Genomic DNA, 7,221 nt, shown 5'->3' on the forward strand with positions numbered 1-7,221 from the left:
TTCCAGGTGCTCTTGTGACCTGTCCGAAAACGGTTTCAAATGTACGGACCGGCGTTGAAATTGGTCAATTAGTTTTAATCAAACAATGGCATCAGGATTGATCAGTATTGTTAAAACGTTAAATGAGATACTGAGCTCATGGGACTTGTTCGAGAATTGTTGGCAGATATTTTCTGGCATGTGAAAGCTCCTCTCGACCTAAGATATTATTGAACTCATAATATAGACATCTTTTGTCTATGAAGATGGAATTGATTCTGACCTGTATTCTTGTCATCAATAACGAAGTCGTAGGTATATTGCTTTGCAAAATCAACCAATTTGTAATATATCAATTTATAAGCTATCAAGTCTGCTTCGCACAGGAAAGTCTTCAGGGTCAATTCATTTTCATTTATTGATTCAGTACTCAATATCAATGGGATGTTCATTACTCAAAAAATATTTGAGGCAGAAAATGCCTGTGTATATGTATGTGTCTACCAGTCATGGTAGAAAATGGTGGAAGATGGTTCAAAATGTCCGCCGGTGCTTAAAAAGCTTGACCAAAATAAAAAAAACCAATGATCAATGGCATAAAAAATAATGGCATGGTCCTTGCTAACTTAAGTGCACAAAGTAGAAGCAAACAAGTCTGACACTAACTTAAATCCGAGCAATTTCATAAATACTGTCAAATATGGAGTATAGTTTTTGATTGGAACAAAAGTGTTATCCATAAGCTTCGAATTGTAAAGAAAACGAATGCAAATGTAGTTATTCGCATCGGAATGATATTTGAATCTCTCAGACATACAATTTCGATCACAATCTAATGATCTTTTGACTAATGGTAACCTCAATATTGGCATGATCGATTATTGTGGCAAAGTTTAAACTCCTTTCCGACAAGAATGATATATGTTGATTAATGTCTTATATCAATGCATAATCCTTTGCCCAACACAGTCAGTCGTAAAGACGAATTAAAAGCATATACAAGTATAATGAAAAGGTGTTTGCCATTTTCTGCCATTTTCCGTCACCACGTTCTGCCGGGTGGTCAAAAATGGCCTTTAATAATTCCTCATCCCTGGCTCAACATGCTCAAGATTTAGCCTTTTTTTCAGAGTGACAAATAGATCAATAATCAATAAATCAGTCAATCAGAAATAATCAAATTTGTTCTAAACCTGGAATTGACAGGGGATTAATTGAGGGCCTAAAACCAAGGCTCCGATCCTAGCCAAAATGATGAAACATTTTGATTATATTCTAATGATATTTTTTCCTTCAGAACAATCTATTTTTTCTTACATTAACGGTCAAATATACCAACAGAACATTTTCCATGACAAAAAAAAATAAAACACAGTGCATGTACATGGTCAATCACAAGAAATAGTTCATATCGGTCAACTGAAAGACACTATTTTAAGTTAGGGCACGGACATCTAGAGATATGGACTGCAAACGGAAGCAAAAATATCCTATCTCCTAAACCGCTCATCTTATTCCAAATAAGCATTTCATACGACCATAAGATCTTGTTGAATAGATGAACTCAGCCAAGTTTGAGTCCAAACCTATGCTAAGGGAACTCAGGAGACATGTTCAAAGTTATTTAGTAAACACTACATAAAATTTGAATTTTCGGCCTGCTCTTGGTCAGCTACATAAGCCTTTGACAACATAACTTTGAAACGATCTACTTTGCATGTAAATGATATAAAATTGACCTACCCTTAATTGATAAGATCTACGTTTCTTATTTTATTACTTTAATTCGAAAAGTGGCTCAGAGTGGCTATGACCAAGAGTAGGCCGATTTGCCGGGAAGCTCGTTCGCAGTCCATATTTCTAGAAGTCCGTGGTTAGGGGCACCAAAACATTTACCCGAAAAATATGCTCGCGTTATAGCAGCCCCTGTGAGGCGAGAGGTCGCGTCCCATTTCCTGCAAAATTTCAAAGCGGTTAGTTTTTGGTTCCCCAAAGACGTCCGATCATTCTTTCCGAGAAATCTTATACAAGTGTTACTCCGCATCTGAACAAGAAAGAGCCACTTTGATATTACTGGATGAGGCACTACATATCTGGCTTGGCTAGACGTCCCAAGGCTCTGACCTCCGACAATATGCAACAAAATAATCAAGCTTGTTCTAAACCTGGAATTGACAGGGGATTTATGGCGGGCATTAATGATATTTCTCCTTCAGAATATCCTATTTTTTCTTATATTAACGATCAAATATGTTAACAGAATTCAGACTTCTTCGAATTGAATATGAGTAAAAAATAATTTGACAACCTTAGCACTTTGATAGAATAGCTGAATGCATTCATTCAAAGGGCCCTGCAGATGAATGAGATTCTCCCTCCAATTCCACAATAATTGACTGGCTTCTTCGCCCCATACCTGGTTTGAAAAGAGATTTATGCCCGCTAAAGTCTCAGGTAATAACTGGCTAAGTGCCCTTCGGACACCTTTTGTCTATTACGGCAGGAAACCAGGGCACGATACCTCTAAGCAAACATTGCCCACGCCATCCATCTGTCTCATGCTGTCCACCAACCAACGAACCATCCCACCCTAGAGTACTACACTATACTATTACTACTACTACTACTACTAGTACTACCAACGAACCAACCCAGGAAAGAAGCACGCACAATCAGCCTTAGGATCAGCAAAACATATTTCCAAGTCGCCACACCTCAAACACTTCGAGGTAAGTACTCTGTAATGGTTTCAAATGTTAAACCTGGAGACCCTGCCATCGGTTTGAGCAACATTGCCTGTCCATCCATCCATCCATCCATCCGTCCGTCCGTCCGTCCATCTAACCATTCGACCATCCAACCCTCGATCTCTCTGGACCCGAGCGGTGACACTTTCAGGAAAGAGAACAACCGTGTGCGATAGATGCACTCCAACCAGAGTGCCTTCCTCCTCCTCTTCCTCCAAGTATGTGTGGAGAAGCCCATTCATTTTACAACGGCGGATACATTTATGGTTCAAGGAGCCAGAGGCAAGGACTTAGGTCGCTGGAGAGATCACGAAGGAATGTCTGAAATGGGTTGAAAATGTGAGGTGTCCTGGGCTTCTCGCCCTCTCTCCCCATAGTTCTTGAGCTTGGTGATGCCCCCGATAAGTTGAAATAAGGTTACTCATGCATGTAACTAACGTGTCATTTGGATTCTAAGAGATTACTGGCTAGCGAAAAAGTGCATTCGCTAATTACCACTGGGGACTTGTTGACATTAAATTGAGAGGGCTTATACGTAGGATGGCATTCGCTACTAAAAGTCGAGATATAGGTCGTAAACATGGCGTCCACTCCAGCATTTGATTGATCCAACCGATTCGGTTGTATGGACCGTGAACCAGATCTTTTTATTCAAGTCCACTGTAAAATCTGAAAATGCAGACAGTGAAAAAGAACAATAACCGTCATGGGCCGCTGAAACTTGAAGTACATTTAGAAAGATTCATTTATTCATTTGTACTAGTATTATCGGGAATGGCATTTCATGCTACGATTAAACAAAAGCCAAAATTCAACTTCCCAATTCTTACGTTGTGAAAGGGAGAGGCAGACCTTCAAAAAACAACGGATTTCATACATTTCCTGATGAGCAGGCACAATATTGATCCACACAAGACCAACCCAACTACTTTTGACCCACAGTTTGTTCTTTGTTTGTGTTCCGTTCTGTCACTGCTAATTAGTCGATTTCTTTGAAACCTTGTTGTTTTTACTACAAAAGGAATAAACTCCTTATACATATCTTACAGCCATCAAAAAAAAAAATATTTCAAATTTGACGGCAAATCCAGCAGCCTTAATCTATTTCTTCATGAATGAAAACATTCTTGAATGAATCAAAACGTTCTTGCCTAAGACGCAAATTTATAATCTTTTTTTACGATGATCCTTGCTTCATTGGATTTTACCTTAGTATTACAGTTATCCTGTACTGAATTTGTAGGGCCCATTCTAGGGCTTGCCATTATAGCTATATAAATATACTCGGGTAGATCCCTGTTTAGTTGCTTGTGCCGATATTTTCACCTACCATGACTTGACTCTCTTATACAATCAAATCGGTGAAAATCTTCTGCTGAGATTGGGGGCTTTGTAAATTTTGGTCAAAAAAATTTGAATGAAACAGCTCTTGTGTTAATTGAAAAGTTCTTACATACTTATTCTTCAATTATTTATCTTTCATTAATTCATCCCAATGTATGGCAAAAACGTGAGTCTCATTTCTAGTGAAACAAGTGGCATATGGGACCTAAAAATCTGGCTATGATCTTTTGTCCCCTTTAGATGTATCCCTCCGAAATTTGACGCGTTTTACTTCAGCCATGAATGAAATTGATCCCTTACTCAGCTATCGTACTTGTTTTATTCAGATGCCTAATGAACCTTGCGTATGAGCTAGAGGTAGTTGCTAAGTCAGAGAATAATTTAACCAGATATTTTATGCAATTCCGATACGATCTTGAACTCATAAACATGCCTCAAAAGTATATGCTCAAGTAACTAACAAGTTCTTTAAGAACAGAAGAAGTTATTGCTTCATTTTCCAGTCTCCTGAACTGCTTGCTTTTACTTTTGATCATCTACTTAAAAAATTCCATCGTTAATCAATGTCTATAAATTTCATCTTAATAACAACTTCAAATCTGACCCCTTTATCTTGTGTAAATATTGCCATAAAGATCTAAAAGTCAGCATTACAATACATTTTGTTGCAATGACACAATCCAAAGGATAATGTTTTGAAATATTTAGAATCTGAGTTAGGGCAAATTTGATAAATGCTTATCATCAACCACTTCAATTCAGATCACAAAGGAAACATAATTTTTATGACTTTTGTTTAATATGCTCCTTCGGGTACTTTGAGCAATGATTGAAATGTTTTGCCCTCTTTGCTCATATTCTAAAGTACATTGTCATCTGGGCGATCGAAATTAGAAGTAACAACATTACAGTAATTGGTTATTTTTTTGAAAAAAGGAGCTGCAACCCCATAACATCTTAAAACGGTGTAATTGTAACGACTCAAAAGCCCAATAAATAAAAATTAACCGACTAAAATGCAACCTTACTCAAATAAACGCTGTCAACGTCAAAACCTGGACATTTTGTGTAAAGTTACTATTAAGTAGCATGGGTCTATGAGTTTACAGGGCCGGTCATATCAAACGTTACACTTTGTTTAAAGCCTTAAAAAGCACTCTTCGTAACAAAGAATGTAATTTTCAAATTAAGTGTCATAAACTTCAAGATGTTACGATTGATGAAAACAAAAATAAGCTCAACAGGAAGCAAAGAAAAATAATATGTGCTAAAAGAAAAGAGACCCGATTGGCGATCATCAAACTCTTACGAAGCACCTTCAACCTGACTGACATCTCCAGATCCCTCAACTGCAATGGGATGATGGTCTGTTGGGCCAAGAAATTATTTGAAGCATCAGGAGTTAAAAAGAGGATGACCCAGGATAAAACAGTGAGAACCTATCAACTGGATCGAAATGTGAGGTCAAAGACCACAAGGAACCCGAGGGCAGTTTTTTAAGGCTCGTACCTCGGATTTTATTGAGAAGTGTTATTTTTAAGGCTTTAAACAACGTGTAACGAGCCCTGTAGATGCCACTACAAAATAGTTGTCACAGACATTGAAGACAGACTTCTCGTCTCTGATTGCAACTCCAACTTTCGCATCTTGCTAAACCTCCCGAATCCCTCCGGCCAATAGGAATAATATTTAAACCGATGTTGTGAATTCAAATATTTTTGAAGTAGCATGTACAGATTACTTAGTTGTTCTGGACGAAACATATTAACTTACTTCTCTCATCGAAATTCCGCTCGGTCTTGTTCATATTTTCTTGATTTGATTTTCAGCCCAGTTCTATTGGATACAGTATGCCTAGGCGTTAAAAAGTTGATTTTTTTAAAACTCCACTCGCAACATGCCGAAGAGCTCGTACCTCTACCACGAAATGTTGTGCCTTCGATCTGAATTACTCTGATCAAATTGTTAGGTTTCGTGAATAAAAATAAATCAGCTTCCGTAATAATACGTCTTTCCATGTCATCGTGCAGGAAATCAAAAAAAACTTTTCATCTCATCTCAAAGTATACATTGTAAGATTTAACAACGTTGTTTGCCAACACTCCTAAATTCAAATTTTGGCGACAAAAGCTTTTTTGTACTTCTAGTCAGTGTTATTGAATAACACACAATCAAAATACTTTTTTATTTAGAATTATCTGTTGCAATGGGGAATGGTTTTGAATGGTTTAGGTGATTCCATTATCATCTTACCGCTTGTATTTAAAGATGAGTCATGGACACCGCTGGTGGGATCATTTTGGGCTGTTCAGTGTTTTGTTGCTATTTTAGCATTACTATTGGCTGCATCCTGAATGTTAAAGCTATGAATCAAAGCATAGGCGCCAAGATGCACATTTTATCTCCTCGAAAAATTAATTATTTGCTTGAAAAAGGTCTGTGTCATAAGTACTTTCAACTTGTTACATTGATAGGACTGACTGCTCAATTGAGTTGGGTCTTAAATTTGAGATATGGCAAACCAGAGACCAGTAGATCGGTGAATTTGTTAAGATTGAACTTGAAATGCAGAGTTTTTTCTGATGGGCAGGTAATTGATTTTTGTCAAATAAATCTATCTGTGGGGCTTATGTTATGATTTAAAACCATCATGTTCATGATGCAGGCCATGGTAGAGCCAACACACCAATGACTATCCAAGTGGCCCATAATACTCTATTTTACTCAGCATTTTAACGACTGTGTTGAGGGAGAATTTAGACAAACATCATAGCCAACCTGCGGATCGATCTAATTGAATTTCCATAATCAAGTGAACTCAAAAAAGAGTGCTGTTTGCTTGAACAAGCAGGCAAATTTAAATAGACAATAGACAATCTGCAGGCAAATTAAAATAGATGACAAATTAAATATCTGCATGGTGCAGAATAGCTATTGTCTATAGTTTTACTCCTTAGAATGACGTCAGCTCCTTGTTTTCCTTTCACTTCTCAAGGGTAATTGTTTTCTGCCACAGAGTTTTTAAGCAACCACTCATTGTTCCAAAGATGGGTATGTCAAAATTTGTGAGGCTAGTCAAGGATACTAGCCTAAAATATTTACTAACTAAATAGTACTAAATAAATATTACTAAAATATTTTGTAAACTTTT

This window comes from Tigriopus californicus, chromosome 7 (assembly GCF_007210705.1).
Source record: "Tigriopus californicus strain San Diego chromosome 7, Tcal_SD_v2.1, whole genome shotgun sequence".
NCBI classification, from domain to species: domain Eukaryota; kingdom Metazoa; phylum Arthropoda; class Copepoda; order Harpacticoida; family Harpacticidae; genus Tigriopus; species Tigriopus californicus.